We start from the raw sequence: 19,416 nt of genomic DNA on the forward strand, positions 1-19,416 counted from the left end.
TCCCAGATATTTCTTCCCTGTTAACAGCCATTGATTCCGAAGCCATGTTCTTCACTGTCATAGACCTCAAGAATGCATTTTTTAGTGTTCCGATTCATCCAGACAGCCAGTTTCTTTTCGGATTTTGTTTAAATGGAAGGAGCTATATGTTTACACGCGCTCCTCAAGGTTTCACAGAAAGTCCTAGTATTTACAGTCAAGCACTCAAGAGACAACTAGACAACATTCACATGCCAACTGATACTGCCCTGCTCCAGTATGTCGATGATCTCCTGATCACAGCCCGTTCTGAACGTGACTGCGAGCGAGCATCCCTTACAGTCTTGTATTTTCTAGCCGAGATGGGGCACAAGGTGTCACCCTCGAAGCTTCAATTCTGTGTCCAGCAAGTGGTATACTTAGGACACTTGCTGTCCAAGAGGGGTAGGCAGTTGACACCCGACCGTATCCAGTTAATAGCGAGTCTTCCCCAGCCCAGAACCCAGAAGGAGGTACGTGCCTTTATTGGCCTTACTTCTTATTGTAGGCAATGGATTCCCCAGTATGCATTTCTAGCCAAGCCACTGATACAGTTAACGACACAGGAGGCAGCCGTATCGACTGTCCTCCCTTGGACATCTGAACATACACTTAGTTTCAATGAGTTAAAGAAAGCCCTATGTCAAGCTCCAGTTCTAGCCACACCGAACTACAGTAAGCCTTTTACACTTTTCGTTACTGAACGGGAAGGTACAGCATTATCTGTTCTCACACAAGATCAAGCAGGACAATACAAGCCCTGTGCTTATTTTTCGAGCACATTAGATCCAGTCGCCCAGGCGTTGCCTGCGTGCCTCAAGTCAGTTGCAGCCACAGCACTAGCTATCAGACAAAGTGATTCCATAGTTTTAGGGCATTCCCTGACAGTACAAGTTCCACACTCCGTAGAAGTTCTTTTAAACCGAACACAAACTCAGCACTTGACAATTGCACGTTTAACAGGTTATGAATTGACACTGTTCCAGCCACACATAGAAATTAGACGCTGCAACGTTCTGAATCCTGCTACACTGTTACCATCAGTTAATTCAAATCCTGACCCACATGACTGTGTGGAAGTAGTTAACATTACGACAAAGCCAAGACAAGACCTGACAGACATTCCGTTACCAGATCCTGACCTGACACTTTATGTGGATGGTTCATGTATGAGAACTAGTACAGGAGAACTAGTCGCCGCGTATGCAGTGACTACTGACACCGAAGTTATTGAAACACACCGTATCGATATCCTGTCCGCTCAAGCAGCAGAGCTAGTCGCTCTGACACGAGCCTGTATACATGCCAAGAACCTGAAAGTTAATGTTTACACAGATTCACGTTACGCATTCGGAGTTGTACACGACTTCGGAGTGCTCTGGCAGGAGAGAGGTTTCATGACTTCTCATGGAACCAAGATTCAGCATGGTCTCCTTATTCAAGCCCTGTTAGATGCCATACATTTACCGACATCTATTGCTATCATGAAATGCAAAGCACATACGAAAGTTACTGACATTATTTCCCAAGGTAATGATCTAGCAGATCGCACAGCCAAGCTTACAGCACAGACTCCAGACATTCCAGTTAATCAGACACATACTCCAGATCCGATTACATGCATGACAGTTAAGGACCCTACACAAGATGTCATAGATATCCAGTTACATGCTACCCCCGATGAAATCAAGAAATGGTCTGAACAAGGAGGGGTCCAGACAGATCAAGGATGGTTAACAAAGGGTAGAGCCACATGGTTTCTCCCCGATTCTATGGTTCAAGTCATTATCAATACCGCACATAGTCCAGCACATTTAGGAGAAAAAGCTATGTTAGACAGTATCCAGAACATTTGGTTCAACAAGCATTTACGAGCTGCAGCCAAGCAGAAAGTCCGTACCTGTATGATATGTTGTCAGTTTAATCCAGGTAAAAGTGTCCCGGTGGAACAAGGTGGTTTCCAGCCCCCTGACCACCCTTTTGAGGTCCTCCAGATGGATTATATTCAAATGGAGCGATGTCGAGGTTTCAAGTATGTCCTTGTAGTAGTATGCGCTTTGTCCAGGTGGACAGAAGCATATCCAGTCCCAGATTACACAGCCGCGACCACTGCCAAGCAGTTGGTTCGTGAGTTTTTCCCTAGATACGGACTCCCTAGAGTCGTATATTCTGATAACGGCCAGCAATTCTCATCTGAACTGATGAAGCACGTTTCCCTTTTGTTAGGGTACCAGTGGAAGTTCCATTGTGTACGCCATCCTGAAGCAGCCGGTCTCGTAGAGAGACATAATCAGACCCTGAAAATCCGTATTGCCAAAGTCTGTAAAGAAAAAGGTGTGGACTGGCTAGTAGCTCTGCCAGTCGCTTTGTTTTATATGCGCATGGTCGCACATTCCAGATCAGGTCTGTCCCCGTATGAGGTCGTATTCGGCCGCCCCCCTAACATGTGGGGTACTCCTAGACCCCGAAGTATTACCGATGTTTCATGTAATATGCTGACAGATTACCTAGCTTCCTTGATGTCTGCCCTCAACTCATGTCGTTCACAGGTTGCCGCCGCATTTCCAGACAATACCGAGGTGGCACCGCATGAAATCGTTCCAGGCTCCTTGGTGATGATCAGGAATTTCGACAGATCAAGTCCGCTGGAACCACGTTGGAAGGAGCCACGTCAGGTCCTCTTGACCACCCGTACTGCCGTCAAGTTGGAAGGCAGAAAAGGATGGATCCACCTTTCTCATATTAAACTTTTTAAAGGATTGAAACCAGTCTCCAAAAACATTTCCCAGGATTCGAAGGACTGCCAAAATATTGCTCTTAAGGACTGTCCCACACAAGACATTATTACAACCCCTCCCTTGTTAGAGAAAACTCCGCAGCAGGAGTATAAGTTAAAGCTCAGGTCTAGTAAAATAAGTCAGTCAGTTTGATTGTATAAGTCCTCCCCTAGGTGAAACGGTTAGATTGTTTCTGACATGTATAAAATAGACCCCCATAGTGAGAGAGTCAGTCAAAGTTCAATCAGATGTATCGTTTTTCTATGTTTCATATTATTCATCAGCATTATGATTTCCTGCATCAGCTATGCGTTCTATCTGTATTTTCCAGTTCCTCATGTAAATATGTCTGCTAATGCTACAGTAGAGCACACGTTTAGTGATCTGCCTCCTCACGAATATTCATACCGCCTCGCTATGCGCAACAACACATTTATCCGTATGTTACATTACTCACACCAGACCAGCAATGCCACTAATTGTTGGGTGTGTGGTCGTCTCCCCCCTTTCCAGACACCGAAGGGAGTTCTGCCACTTTTTCCTTATCCATTCTCACATAATGGTTCATGTGGAGCATGGTCCACGTTAACGTCATCCTCAACAGATATGTCTTTTCTTAACAGTACATGTTTTCCAGACAAGCAAGGTCTCCCCCACAGAACAGGTTTAGATCTAGAAAATGAAGTTTATAATTTAGGTAATTATTCGTCGAATTTCATGGTCCTGAATGTTCAGTCTGATACTACTCCAGACTTACCTGCTATTTCAGTACTACCAGTCAAAGGCGAATTATGTGTCCGTAGTTATGGTTCCATACATGTAGGTCATAGTGAATGTACTACTGTTATCCAGTATAGTGACAGTGGGAAATCTAATTTTAAAGCTTCACGTCATTCATATTTTGTTTGTGGTCAAACTGCATATGTTCGTCTGCCCCTCGATTGGGAGGGAACCTGTTACATTGCTTTCCTACTACCACCTGTTTTCCTAGCCCCATCTGATTATCACAGAAACACACATCTAGTACACATTAGACATAGAAGGGAGTCCCCAATTGTCGACTATACTGAAACTACTCTAGAACAGTATACAGATTTCAATAAAGGTTTCTTCTTCTTTGTAGGACCTGTCCAGAATAGTAAACTGATCCGTAGGTTAACAAGAACCCTTGAAGCTGTAGTAAATGAAACTGCCTCTGCTCTAGGTAACTTAACCGAAGAACAATCTGCTATGAGATTTGTCGTTTTGCAAAATCGTCTCGTCCTTGACGTCATACTGGCCGATAGGGGCGGGGCCTGTAGAGTCATCGGATCTAGTTGCTGCATTTTCATTCCAAATAACGCGCCGTCTGTTTATTCAGCTATAACCAGACTCCATAAGATTGCCCATCTGTTACACCAAGATCCAGGCACCTGGACATGGTCCGGTTGGTTCTGGAATATAATTTCCGCCTGGGGATGGAAAGTCCTGTCCTTTCTGGGTATTGCAGTAGCGATTATATTTAGCTGCTGCCTCTGTATACAATGTGGCCCTGCGATTTGCAGCATGTGCGCTACCTCTTGTATTCCTAGTCCCAAGCCCCGTTCTAAATCCCGTTCCAAGACAATTCGAGACGAGCAAATGGTACTGTATGAAATGATAGACGGTATCATGAAAATTGATGTTTCCTGATGGAAACGTAGTGACAAGGAGGGAATGTGGAAAAGTAAATTTTGCCATGTTCTGTGTCCCTACGCCTCATCCATCATATGTTATGTGTGCATGACCAATATGCATATGTTATTCCCCATGTCTGATTAATGACGCAATTATAGTTGTGTCCACCTCTGGTATGTCAGTTTCCAGTCCTCGTGAATACTACGAATATCAGGCCTATGTAAAGTTACGTTGTCACGTTTCTCAGTGTGCACGTTATTTCATTATAAAGTCCCCGTTTCTAGGCCTCAACAGGGCCCGGACCACAGATTCAGCTCCTGTCTCCTGAAAGCCTCGCTGAGGAGCGATACAGCCCCCACCTGTATCCTCGACCCTTCACTTACTTCCTGCCTCGCAGTGCCCGGTGCAGCTTGGCTCTGCCTCTGAGTCTGCCAAAAGTATGTTATAGTTCCAGCTATCAGTTCAGTCCTCCTCCTCTGCATTCCTAAGCCACTGAACTGCATCAATAGTTTCCGTCATTGTCTAGCCTATTCGGCTCCACGTTAGAGAAATACTGTATTAATGGTCATTTAATATTCTTCATCACGCACTACATGTAGAATAATGCATGGTCCAGTCTTAGAATCAAGTTAGCTTTTCCCCTCATGACTTCTAGTTTATATCAACATGTTCCCTAAACATCAGATACCAGATAGGGTTTAGGTACATGTCGCTCCGACCCTCCAGACTCTAGTCTCTGCTCCTAGCACAGAGTTCGTAGCCCCCAGCTTCTCCTAGTGACACGTCATTGCCAGTTTTCGCGCACCATTAGGTTAGAGGTCCCGGCTCCTTAGGTAGCCCCCTCCTATGTTTCCGCCCATTCATGACATATTCTGTTACGTTTGCATCACATGTCTATGTATACTCCCAGTTACACCTACTTTTACTGTTATCTCTCGCGACTGCTACGCGTCACGCCTTCTGCTCCACCCACTGCTACGCCTACTGCAATGTAATGCTATGTGTTTGCGCTATGTATATAAGTCAATGTATTGTTATTAAAAGTGAGCGCGCTCATCCCAGACCTAGCCCCAGCAGCTGCTGGGCCTCTTTTCCCCTGCTGGGCCCCAGTTGTCCTGCTGGGCCCTGTCACCTCTGTTCTATGCAGGTTGTCCTGATCCTGTCCTTATGCTGTAATAAACCTGCAGAAACTCCTACTACCTCGAATCTTGACTCTTATTTTATTGAGCTATCTGTTATTCATTCATTCATTAAAAAATAGATCCGGTATTATTTATTTATATACCACACTGCGTCATCACTCTCTTTGCGTGTGTCATCTCACTCTTTGCCTGCACCATCTCTCTCTTTGCGTGTGTCATCTCTCTCTTTGCGTGTGTCATCTCACTCTCTGCCTGCACCATCTCCCTCTTTGCATGTGTCATCTCTCTCTTTGCCTGTGACATCTCACTCTCTGCCTGCTCCATGTCTGTCTTTGCGTGTGTCATCTCACTCTCTAACTGTGCCATCTCACCCTCTGCCTGCATCATGTCTCTCTCCACCAGCGTCATCTCTATCTTTGCGTGTGTCATCTCACTCTCTGCCTGCGCTATCTCACCCTCTGCATGCATCATGTCTCTCTCCACCAGCGTCATCTCTCTTTGCGTATGACATCTCACTGTCTGCCTGTACCATCTCTCTCTTTGCGTGTGTCATCTTACTCTCTGTCTGCGCCCTCTCACCTTCTGCCTGCATCATGACTCTCTACACCTGTGTCATCTCTCTCTTTGCGTGTGTCATGTCACTCTCTGCCTGCGCCATCTCACCCTCTGTCTGCATCATGTCTCTCTTCACCAGCGTCATCTCTCTCTTTGCGTATGACATCTCACTCTCTGTCTGCACCATCTCTCTCTTTGCGTGTGTCATCTCTCTCTTTGCGTGTGTCATCTCACTCTCTGCCTGCTCCCTCTTAACTTCTGCCTGCATCATGTCTCTCTCCACCTGCGTCATCTCTCTCTCTGCGTGTGGCATCTCAGTGTCTGCCTGCGCCATCTCACCCTCTGCCTGCATCATGTCTCTCTCCACCAGCGTCATCTCTCTCTTTGCGTGTGTCATCTCACTCTTTGCCTGCACCATCTCTCTCTTTGCGTGTGTCATCTCTCTCTTTGCGTGTGTCATCTCTCTCTTTGCGTGTGTCATCTCACTCTCTGCCTGCACCATCTCCCTCTTTGCATGTGTAATCTCTCTCTTTGCCTGTGACATCTCACTCTCTGCCTGCTCCATGCCAGTCTTTGCGTGTGTCATCTCACTCTCTGCCTTTGCCATCTCACCCTCTTGCTGCATTATGTCTCTCTCCACCAGCGTCATCTCTCTCTTTGCGTGGGATCTCACTCTCTGCCTGCGCTATCTCACCCTCTGCCTGCATCATGTCTCTCACCACCTGCGTCATCTCTCTCTTTGCGTGTGTCATCTCACTCTCTGCCTGCCTCATCTCTCTCTTTGCATGTGTCATCTCACTCTCTACCTGCGTCATCTCTCTCTTTGCGTGTGTCATCTCACTCTCTGCCTGCACTATCTCTCTCTTTGCGTGTGTCATCTCTCTCTTTGTGTGTGTCATCTCACTCTCTGCCTGCACCATCTCTCTCTTTGCGTGTGTCATCTCTCTCTTTGCGTGTGACATCTCACTCTCTACCTGCACCATCTCTCTCTTTCCGTGTGAAATCTGACTCTGCCTGCATCATCTCACCCTCTGCTTGCTTCATGTCTCCCTCCACCTGCGTCATCTCTCTCTTTGCATGTGTCATGTCACTCTCTGCCTGCGCCATTTCACTCTCTGCCTGCACCATCTCTCTCTTTGCGTGTGTCATCTCACTCTCTGCCTGCACCATCTCTCTCTTTGCATGTTTCATTTCTCTCTTTGCGTATGACATCTCACTCTCTGCCTGCTCCATCTCTCTCTTTGCGTATGTCATCTCTCTCTTTGCGTGTGTCATCTCACTCTCTGCCTGCACCCTCTCCCCTTCTGCCTGCATCATGTTTCTCTCCACCTGCGTCATCTCTCTCTTTGCGTGTGTCATGTCACTCTCTGCCTGCGCCATCTCACCCTCTGCCTGCATCATGTCTCTCTCCAACAGCGTCATCTCTCTCTTTGCGTATGACATCTCACTCTCTGCCTGCACCATCTCTCTCTTTGCGTGTGTCATCTCACTCTCTACCTGCGTCATCTCTCTCTTTGCGTGTGTCATCTCACTCTCTACCTGCACCATCTCTCTCTTTGCGTGTGTCATCTCTCTATTTGCGTGTGACATCTCACTCTCTGCCTGCACCATCTCTCTCTTTGCATGTGTCATCTCTCTCTTTTCGTGTGACATCGCACTCTCTGCCTGCACCATGTCTGTCTTTGCGTGTGAAATCTCACTCTCTGCTTGTGCCATCTCACCCTCTGCCTGCATCATGTCTCTCTCCACTAGCGTCATCTTTCTCTTTGCGTGTGTCATCTCACTCTCTGCCTGCGCTATCTCACCCTCTGCTTGATTCATGTCTCTCACCACCTGCATCATCTCTCTCTTTGCGTGTGTCATGTCACTCTCTGCCTGCGCCATCTCACCCTCTGCCTGCATCATGTCTCTCTCCAACAGCGTCATCTCTCTCTTTGCGTATGACATCTCACTCTCTGCCTGCACCATCTCTCTCTTTGCGTGTGTCATCTCACTCTCTACCTGCGTCATCTCTCTCTTTGCGTGTGTCATCTCACTCTCTACCTGCGTCATCTCTCTCTTTGCGTGTGTCATCTCACTCTCTACCTGCACCATCTCTCTCTTTGCGTGTGTCATCTCTCTCTTTGCGTGTGACATCTCACTCTCTACCTGCACCATCTCTCTCTTTGCGTGTGTCATCTCTCTCTTTGCGTGTGACATCTCACTCTCTGCCTGCATCATCTCTCTCTTTGCGTGTGTCATCTCACTCTCTGCCTGCATCATCTCTCTCTTTGCGTGTGTCATCTCACTCTCTACCTACGTCATCTCTCTCTTTGCGTGTGTCATCTCACTCTCTGCCTGCACCATCTCTCTCTTTGCGTGTGTTATCTCTCTCTTTGCGTGTGACATCTCACTCTCTGCCTGCACCATGTCTCTCTTTCTGTGTGTCATCTCACTCTGCCTGCTTCATCTCACCCTCTGCCTGCATCATGTCTCCCTCCACCTGCATCATCTCTCTTTTTGCATGTGTCATCTCACTCTCTGCCTGAGCCATCTCACCCTCTGCCTGCATCATGTCTCTCTCTACCTGCATCATCTCTCTCTTTGCGTGTGTCATCTCATTCTCTGCCTGCACCAAGTCTCTCTTTGCGTGTGTCATCTCTCTCTTTGCTTGTGTCATATCACTCTCTGCCTGCACCATCTCTCTCTTTGCATGTGTCATCTCTCTCTTTGCGTATGACATCTCACTCTCTGCCGCAACCATCTCTCTCTTTGCGTGTGTCATCTCTCTCTTTGCGTGTGTCATCTCACTCTCTGCCTGCGCCCTCTCACCTTCTGCCTGCATCATGTCTCCCTCCACCAGCGTCATATCTCTCTTTGCGTGTGTCATCTCACTCTCTGCCTGCACCATCTGTCTCTTTGTGTATATAATCTTACTGTCTACCTGCGTCATCACTCTCTTTGCGTGAGTCATCTCACTCTTTGCCTGCACCATCTCTCTCTTTGCGTGTGTCATCTCTCTCTTTGCGTGTGTCATCTCACTCTCTGCCTGCCCCATCTCCCTCTTTGCATGTGTCATCTCTCTCTTTGCCTGTGACATCTCACTCTCTGCCTGCTCCATGTCTGTCCTTGCGTGTGTCATCTCACTCTCTAACTGTGCCATCTCACCCTCTGCCTGCATCATGTCTCTCTCCACCAGCGTCATCTCTCTCTTTGCGTGTGTCATCTCACTCTCTGCCTGCGCTATCTCACCCTCTGCATGCATCATGTCTCTCTCCACCAGCATCATCTCTCTCCTTGCGTATGACATCTCACTCTCTGCCTGCACCATCTCTCTCTTTGCGTGTGTCATCTTACTCTCTGTCTGCGCCCTCTCACCTTCTACCTGCATCATGACTCTCTACACCTGTGTCATCTCTCTCTTTGTGTGTGTCATGTCACTCTCTGCCTGCGCCATCTCACCCTCTGTCTGCATCATGTCTCTCTTCACCAGCGTCATCTCTCTCTTTGCGTATGACATCTCACTCTCTGCCTGCACCATCTCTCTCTTTGCGTGTGTCATCTCTCTCTTTGCGTGTGTCATCTCACTCTCTGCCTGCTCCCTCTCAACTTCTGCCTGCATCATGTCTCTCTCCACCTGCGTCATCTCTCTCTCTGCGTGTGGCATCTCAGTGTCCGCCTGCACCATCTCACCCTCTGCCTGCATCATGTCTCTCTCCACCAGCGTCATCTCTCTCTTTGCGTGTGTCATCTCACTCTTTGCCTGCATCATCTCTCTCTTTGCGTGTGTCATCTCACTCTCTGCCTGCACCATCTCCCTCTTTGCATGTGTAATCTCTGTCTTTGCCTGTGACATCCCACTCTCTGCCTGCTCCACGTCTGTCTTTGCGTGTGTCATCTCACTCTCTGCCTGTGCCATCTCACCCTCTTCCTGCATTATGTCTCTCTCCACCAGCGTCATCTCTCTCTTTGCGTGTGTCATCTCACTCTCTGCCTGCACTATCTCACCCTCTGCCTGCATCATGTCTCTCACCACCTGCGTCATCTCTCTCTTTGCGTGTGTCATCTCACTCTCTGCCTGCCTCATCTCTCTCTTTGCATGTGTCATCTCACTCTCTAGCTGCGTCATCTCTCTCTTTGTGTGTGTCATCTCACTCTCTGCCTGCACCATCTCTCTCTTTGCGTGTGTCATCTCTCTCTTTGCGTGTGACACCTCACTCTCTGCCTGCACCATCTCTCTCTTTCCGTGTGAAATCTCACTCTGCCTGCATCATCTCACCCTCTGCCTGCATCATGTCTCCCTCCACCTGCGTCATCTCTCTCTTTGCGTGTGTCATGTCACTCTCTGCCTGAGCCATCTCACTCTCTGCCTGCACCATCTCTCTCTTTGCGTGTGTCATCTCACTCTCTGCCTGCACCATCTCTCTCTTTGCATGTGTCATTTCTCTCTTTGCGTATGACATCTCACTCTCTGCCTGCACCATCTCTCTCTTTGCATGTGTCATCTCTCTCTTTGCGTGTCATCTCACTCTCTGCCTGCACCCTCTCCCCTTCTGCCTGCATCATGTTTCTCTCCACCTGCGTCATCTCTCTCTTGGCGTGTGTCATGTCACTCTCTGCCTGCGCCATCTCACTCTCTGCCTGCACCATCTCTCTCTTTGCGTGTGTCATCTCTCTCTCTCTGCGTGTGACATCTCACTCTCTGCCTGCACCATCTCTCTCTTTGCATGTGTCATCTCTCTCTTTGCGTGTGACATCTCACTCTCTGCCTGCACCATGTCTGTCTTTGCGTGTGACATCTCACTCTCTGCTTGTGCCATCTCACCCTCTGCCTGCATCATGTCTCTCTCCACCAGCGTCATCTTTCTCTTTGCGTGTGTCATCTCACTCTCTGCCTGCGCTATCTCACCCTCTGCTTGATTCATGTCTCTCACCACCTGCATCATCTCTCTCTTTGCGTGTGTCATCTCACTCTCTGCCTGCATCATCTCTCTCTTTGCGTGTGTCATCTCACTCTCTACCTACGTCATCTCTCTCTTTGTGTGTGTCATCTCACTCTCTGCCTGCACCATCTCTCTCTTTGTGTGTGTCATCTCTCTCTTTGAGTGTGTTATCTCACTCTCTGCTTGCACCATCTCTCTCTTTGCGTGTGTCATCTCTCTCTTTGCGTGTGACATCTCACTCTCTGCCTGCACCATGTCTCTCTTTCCGTGTGTCATCTCACTCTGCCTGCTTCATCTCACCCTCTGCCTGCATCATGTCTCCCTCCACCTGCATCATCTCTCTCTTTGCATGTGTCATCTCACTCTCTGCCTGCGCCATCTCACCCTCTGCCTGCATCCTGTCTCTCTCCACCTGCATCATCTCTCTTTTTGCGTGTGTCATCTCACTCTCTGCCTGTGCCATTGCACCCTCTTCCTGCATTATGTCTCACTCCACCAGCGTCATCTCTCTCTTTGCGTGTGTCATCTCACTCTCTGCCTGCGCTATCTCACCCTCTGTCTGCATCATTTCTCTCACCACCTGCGTCATCTCTCTCTTTGCGTGTGTCATCTCACTCTCTGCCTGCCTCATCTCTCTCTTTGCATGTGTCATCTCACTCTCTACCTGCATCATCTCTCTCTTTGTGTGTGTCATCTCACTCTCTGCCTGCACCATCTCTCTCTTTGCGTGTGTCATCTCTCTCTTTGTGTGTGTCATCTCACTCTCTGCCTGCACCATCTCTCTCTTTGCCTGTGTCATCTCTCTCTTTGCGTGTGACATCTCACTCTCTGCCTGCACCATCTCTCTCTTTCCGTGTGAAATCTCACTCTGCCTGCATCATCTCTCCCTCCACCTGCGTCATCTCTCTCTTTGCGTGTGTCATGTCACTCTCTGCCTGCGCCATCTCACTCTCTGCCTGCACCATCTCTCTCTTTGCGTGTGTCATCTCACTCTCTGCCTGCACCATCTCTCTCTTTGCATGTGTCATTTCTCTCTTTGCGTATGACATCTCACTCTCTGCCTGCACCATCTCTCTCTTTGCATGTGTCATCTCTCTCTTTGCGTGTGTCATCTCACTCTCTGCTTGCACCCTCTCCCCTTCTGCCTGCATCCTGTTTCTCTCCACCTGCGTCATCTCTCTCTTTGCGTGTGTCATGTCACTCTCTGCCTGCGCCATCTCACCCTCTGCCTGCATCATGTCTCTCTCCAACAGCGTCAGCTCTCTCTTTGCGTATGACATCTCACTCTCTGCCTGCACCATCTCTCTCTTTGCGTGTGTCATCTCACTCTCTACCTGCGTCATCTCTCTCTTTGCGTGTGTCATCTCACTCTCTGCCTGCACCATCTCTCTCTTTGCGTGTGTCATCTCTCTCTTTGCGTGTGACATCTCACTCTCTGCCTGCAACACCTCTCTCTTTGCATGTGTCATCTCTCTCTTTGCGTGTGACATCTCACTCTCTGCCTGCACCATGTCTGTCTTTGCGTGTGAAATCTCACTCTCTGCTTGTGCCATCTCAACCTCTGCCTGCATCATGTCTCTCTCCACCAGCGTCATCTTTCTCTTTGCGTGTGTCATCTCACTCTCTGCCTGTGCTATCTCACCCTCTGCTTGATTTATGTCTCTCACCACCTGCATCATCTCTCTCTTTGCGTGTGTCATCTCACTCTCTGCCTGCATCATCTCTCTCTTTGCGTGTGTCATCTCACTCTCTACCTACGTCATCTCTCTCTTTGCGTGTGTTATCTCACTCTCTGCCTGCACCATCTCTCTCTTTGTGTGTGTCATCTCTCTCTTTGTGTGTGTTATCTCACTCTCTGCCTGCACCATCTCTCTCTTTGCGTGTGTCATCTCTCTCTTTGCGTGTGACATCTCACTCTCCCCCTGCACCATGACTCTCTTTCCGTGTGTCATCTCACTCTGCCTGCTTCATCTCACCCTCTGCCTGCATCATGTCTCCCTCCACCTGCATCATCTCTCTCTTTGCAGGTGTCATCTCACTCTCTGCCTGCTTCATCTCACCCTCTGCCTGCATCATGTCTCCCTCCACCTGCATCATCTCTCTCTTTGCGTGTGTCATCTCATTCTCTGCCTGCACCATGTCTCTCTTTGCGTGTGTCATCTCTCTCTTTGCGTGTGTCATATCACTCTCTGCCTGCACCATCTCTCTCTTTGCATGTGTCATCTCTCTCTTTGCGTATGACATCTCACTCTCTGCCTGCACCATCTCTCTCTTTGCGTGTGTCATCTCTCTCTTTGCGTGTGTCATCTCACTCTCTGCCTGCGCCCTCTCACCTTCTGCCTGCATCATGTCTCTCTCCACCTGTGTCATCTCTCTCTTTGCGTGTGGCATCTCAGTGTCTGCCTGCGCCATCTCACCCTCTGCCTGCATCATGTCTCCCTCCACCAGCGTCATATCTCTCTTTGCGTGTGTCATCTCACTCTCTGCCTGCACCATCTGTCTCTTTGTGTATATAATCTTACTGTCTACCTGCGTCATCACTCTCTTTGCGTGTGTCATCTCACTCTTTGCCTGCACCATCTCTCTCTTTACGTGTGTCATCTCTCTCTTTGCGTGTGTCATCTCATTCTCTGCCTGCACCATCTCCCTCTTTGCATGTGTCATCTCTCTCTTTGCCTGTGACATCTCACTCTCTGCCTGCTCCATGTCTGTCCTTGCGTGTGTCATCTCACTCTCTAACTGTGCCATCTCACCCTCTGCCTGCATCATGTCTCTCTCCACCAGCGTCATCTCTCTCTTTGCGTGTGTCATCTCACTCTCTGCCTGCGCTATCTCACCCTCTGCATGCATCATGTCTCTCTCCACCAGCGTCATCTCTCTCTTTGCGTATGACATCTCACTCTCTGCCTGAACCATCTCTCTCTTTGCGTGTGTCATCTTACTCTCTGTCTGCGCCCTCTCACCTTCTGCCTGCATCATGACTCTCTACACCTGTGTCATCTCTCTCTTTGCGTGTGTCATGTCACTCTCTGCCTGCGCCATCTCACCCTCTGTCTGCATCATGTCTCTCTTCACCAGCTTCAACTCTCTCTTTGCGTATGACATCTCACTCTCTGCCTGCACCATCTCTCTCTTTGCGTGTGTCATTTCTCTCTTTGCGTGTGTCATCTCACTCTCTGCCTGCTCCCTCTCAACTTCTGCCTGCATCATGTCTCTCTCCACCTGCGTCATCTCTCTCTCTGTGTGTGGCATCTCAGTGTCCGCCTGCGCCATCTCACCCTCTGCCTGCATCACGTCTCTCTCCACCAGTGTCATCTCTCTCTTTGCGTATGTCATCTCACTCTTTGCCTGCATCATCTCTCTCTTTGCGTGTGTCATCTCTCTCTTTGCATGTGTCATCTCACTCTCTGCCTGCACCATCTCCCTCTTTGCATGTGTAATCTCTCTCTTTGCCTGTGACATCTCACTCTCTGCCTGCTCCATGTCTGTCTTTGCGTGTGTCATCTCACTCTCTGCCTGTGCCATCTCACCCTCTTCCTGCATTATGTCTCTCTCCACCAGTGTAATCTCTCTCTTTGCGTGTGTCATCTCACTCTCTGCCTGCGCTATCTCACCCTCTGCCTGCATCATGTCTCTCACCACCTGCGTCATCTCTCTCTTTGCGTGTGTCATCTCACTCTCTGCCTGCCTCATCTCTCTCTTTGCATGTGTCATCTCACTCTCTACCTGCGTCATCTCTCTCTTTGCGTGTGTCATCTCACTCTCAGCCTGCACCATCTCTCTCTTTGCGTGTGTCATCTCTCTCTTTGTGTGTGTCATCTCACTCTCTGCCTGCACCATCTCTCTCTTTGCGTGTGTCATCTCTCTCTTTGCGTGTGACACCTCACTCTCTGCCTGCACCATCTCTCACTTTCCGTGTGAAATCTCACTCTGCCTGCATCATCTCACCCTCTGCCTGCATCATGTCTCCCTCCACCTGTGTCATCTCTCTCTTTGCGTGTGTCATGTCACTCTCTGCCTGCGCCATCTCACTCTCGGCCTGCACCATCTCTCTCTTTGCGTGTGTCATCTCACTCTCTGCCTGCACCATCTCTCTCTTTGCATGTGTCATTTCTCTCTTTGCGTATGACATCTCACTCTCTGCCTGCACCATCTCTCTCTTTGCATGTGTCATCTCTCTCTTTGCGTGTCATCTCACTCTCTGCCTGCACCCTCTCCCCTTCTGCCTGCATCATGTTTCTCTCCACCTGCGTCATCTCTCTCTTGGCGTGTGTCATGTCACTCTCTGCCTGCGCCATCTCACCCTCTGCCTGCATCATGTCTCTCTCCAACAGCGTCATCTCTCTCTTTGCGTATGACATCTCACTCTCTGCCTGCACCATCTCTCTCTTTACGTGTGTCATCTCACTCTCTACCTGCGTCATCTCTCTCTTTGCATGTGTCATCTCACTCTCTGCCTGCACCATCTCTCTCTTTGCGTGTGTCATCTCTCTCTTTGCGTGTGACATCTCACTCTCTGCCTGCACCATCTCTCTCTTTGCATGTGTCATCTCTCTCTTTGCGTGTGACATCTCACTCTCTGCCTGCACCATGTCTGTCTTTGCGTGTGACATCTCACTCTCTGCTTGTGCCATCTCACCCTCTGCCTGCATCATGTCTCTCTCCACCAGCGTCATCTTTCTCTTTGCGTGTGTCATCTCACTCTCTGCCTGCGCTATCTCACCCTCTGCTTGATTCATGTCTCTCACCACCTGCATCATCACTCTCTTTGCGTGTGTCATCCCACTTTCTGCCTGCATCATCTCTCTCTTTGCGTGTGTCATCTCACTCTCTACCTACGTCATCTCTCTCTTTGCGTGTGTCATCTCACTCTCTGCCTGCACCATCTCTCTTGTATTGTATTGTAAGGGGTGCTTATAGAGCGCACTGACACCATGGGTTTCCTGGCGCTGGGTAAACATAGAGAGTACAGAGAGACTAGAAGGATTGGGGAAAGAGCCAGGTTTTTAAAAGCTTACGAAAGAGAATCAGAGAGTTAGAAACTTTAAGAGAAGAGGGAAAAGAATTCCAAAGCTTGGGGGCCAGGTAGGCAAATCTCCGGCCTCCAGATCTACAGAGTTTATAAGAGGGAACAGTGAGCAAGTGAAGATGGGAGGATCTCAGATTCCGGGCCGGGCAATAAGGTGTAATCAGAGATTTCACAAACACGGGACAAGGCCCGGTTTGGGATTTGAAAACAAGACAACCGATCTTGAAGGCAGACCTGGAAGTGATGGGGAGCCAATGGAGTTTGACAAGAAGGGGCCTAGCAGATTGCCACTTCGGGATCCCTAGGGCCAGTCTCGCCGCTTGATTTTGCACCACTTGCAGTCTCTCTTTGCGTGTGTCATCTCTCTCTTTGTGTGTGTTATCTGACTCTCTGCCTGCACCATCTCTCTCTTTGCGTGTGTCATCTCTCTCTTTGCGTGTGACATCTCACTCTCTGCCTGCACCATGTCTCTCTTTCCGTGTGTCATCTCACTCTGCCTGCTTCATCTCACCCTCTGCCTGCATCATTCTCCCTCCACCTGCATCATCTCTCTCTTTGCATGTGTCATCTCACTCTCTGCCTGCACCATCTCACCCTCTGCCTGCATCCTGTCTCTCTCCACCTGCATCATCTCTCTTTTTGCGGGTGTCATCTCACTCTCTGCCTGTGCCATCTCACCCTCATCCTGCATTATGTCTCTCTCCACCAGCGTCATCTCTCTCTTTGCGTGTGTCATCTCACTCTCTGCCTGCGCTATCTCACCCTCTGTCTGCATCATTTCTCTCACCACCTGCGTCATCTCTCTCTTTGCGTGTGTCATCTCACTCTCTGCCTGCCTCATCTTTCTCTTTGCATGTGTCATCTCACTCTCTACCTGCGTCATCTCTCTCTTTGTGTGTGTCATCTCACTCTCTGCCTGCACCATCTCTCTCTTTGCGTGTGTCATCTCTCTCTTTGCGTGTGACATCTCACTCTCTGCCTGCACCATCTCTCTCTTTCCGTGTGAAATCTCACTCTGCCTGCATCATCTCACCCTCTGCCTGCATCATGTCTCCCTCCACCTGCGTCATCTCTCTCTTTGCGTGTGTCATGTCACTCTCTGCCTGCGCCATCTCACTCTCTGCCTGCACCATCTCTCTCTTTGCGTGTGTCATTTCTCTCTTTGCGTATGACATCTCACTCTCTGCCTGCACCATCTCTCTCTTTGCATGTGTCATCTCTCTCTTTGCGTATGACATCTCACTCTCTGCCTGCACCATCTCTCTCTTTGCATGTGTCATCTCTCTCTTTGCGTGTGTCATCTCACTCTCTGCCTGCACCCTCTCCCCTTCTGCCTGCATCATGTTTCTCTCCACCTGCGTCATCTCTCTCTTTGCGTGTGTCATGTCACTCTCTGCCTGCGCCATCTCACCCTCTGCCTGCATCATGTCTCTCTCCAACAGCGTCATCTCTCTCTTTGCGTATGACATCTCACTCTCTGCCTGCACCATCTCTCTCTTTGCGTGTGTCATCTCACTCTCTACCTGCGTCATCTCTCTCTTTGCGTGTGTCATCTCACTCTCTGCCTGCACCATCTCTCTCTTTGCGTGTGTCATCTCTCTCTTTGCGTGTGACATCTCACTCTCTGCCTGCACCATCTCTCTCTTTGCATGTGTCATCTCTCTCTTTGCGTGTGACATCTCACTCTCTGCATGCACCATGTCTGTCTTTGCGTGTGAAATCTCACTCTCTGCTTGTGCCATCTCAACCTCTGCCTGCATCATGTCTCTCTCCACCAGCGTCATCTTTCTCTTTGCGTGTGTCATCTCACTCTCTGCCTGCGCTATCTCACCCTCTGCTTGATTCAAGTCTCTCACCACCTGCATCATCTCTCTTTTTGCGTGTGTCATCTCACTCTCTGCCTGCATCATCTCTCTCTTTGCGTGTGTCATCTCACTCTCTACCTACGTCATCTCTCTCTTTGCGTGTGTCATCTCACTCTCTGCCTGCACCATCTCTCTCTTTGTGTGTGTCATCTCTCTCTTTGTGTGTGTTATCTCACTCTCTGCCTGCACCATCTCTCTCTTTGCGTGTGTCATCTCTCTCTTTGCGTGTGACATCTCACTCTCTGCCTGCACCATGTCTCTCCTTCCGTGTGTCATCTCACTCTGCCTGCTTCATCTCACCCTCTGCCTGCATCATGTCTCCCTCCACCTGCATCATCTCTCTCTTTGCATGTGTCATCTCACTCTCTGCCTGCGCCATCTCACCCTCTGCCTGCATCATGTCTCTCTCCACCTGCATCATCTCTCTCTTTGCGTGTGTCATCTCATTCTCTGCCTGCACCATGTCTCTCTTTACGTGTGTCATCTCTCTCTTTGCGTGTGTCATATCACTCTCTGCCTGCACCATCTCTCTCTTTGCATGTGTCATCTCTCTCTTTGCGTATGACATCTCACTCACTGCCTGCACCATCTCTCTCTTTGCGTGTGTCATCTCTCTCTTTGCGTGTGTCATCTCACTCTCTGCCTGCGCCGTCTAACCCTCTGCCTGCATCATGTCTCCCTCCACCTGCGTCATCTCTCTATTTGCGTGTGTCATCTCACTCTCTGCCTGCACCATCTCTCTCTTTGCGTATATCATCTCATTCTCTACCTGCGTCATCTCCCCTCTGCCTGCATCATGTCTCCCTCCACCTGCGTCATCTCTCTCTTTGCATGTGTCATCTCACTCTCTGCCTGTACCATCTCTCTCTTTGCGTGTGTCATCTTACTCTCTGCCTGCACCATCTCCCCTCTGCCTGTATCAAGTCTCCCACCACCTGCGTCATCTCTCTCTTTGCGTGTGTCATCTCACTCTCTGCCTGCACCATATCTCTCCTTGCGTGTGTCATCTCACTCTTTGCCTGCGCCATCTCTCTCTTTGTGTGTGTCATCTCATAGAGAGAGAGGTGCCACAGGCACTGGGAGAGATTGTGCAGGCAAAAGAGACATGGTGCAGACAGAGGGGAGAAATAATGCAGGTAGACGGCAGATAGCGCAGGCAGAGGGAGAGATGGCACCAGCACAGGGTAACATGACGCAGGCAGTGGGAGAGATGGCGGAGACAGAGAGTGAGATGGCACAGACATTGAGTGAGATGGCACAGGCAGAAGGAGAAATGATACAAGAAGAGGGTGACACAGCAGAGGGTGAAATGGTACAGGCAGAGGGAGAGGGCTTGAGCAGTATAAAAATACATTTCCAATTTACAGCACTACCTCTATACCAGCATTGAATGAAAGCATGAGAAACAATATAAAAAAGAGTACCCTATAAGCAAAGAGATGCAAACTGTGA

The sequence above is a fragment of the Lissotriton helveticus genome, chromosome 6, assembly GCF_964261635.1.
Source record: "Lissotriton helveticus chromosome 6, aLisHel1.1, whole genome shotgun sequence".
NCBI classification, from domain to species: Eukaryota; Metazoa; Chordata; class Amphibia; order Caudata; family Salamandridae; genus Lissotriton; species Lissotriton helveticus.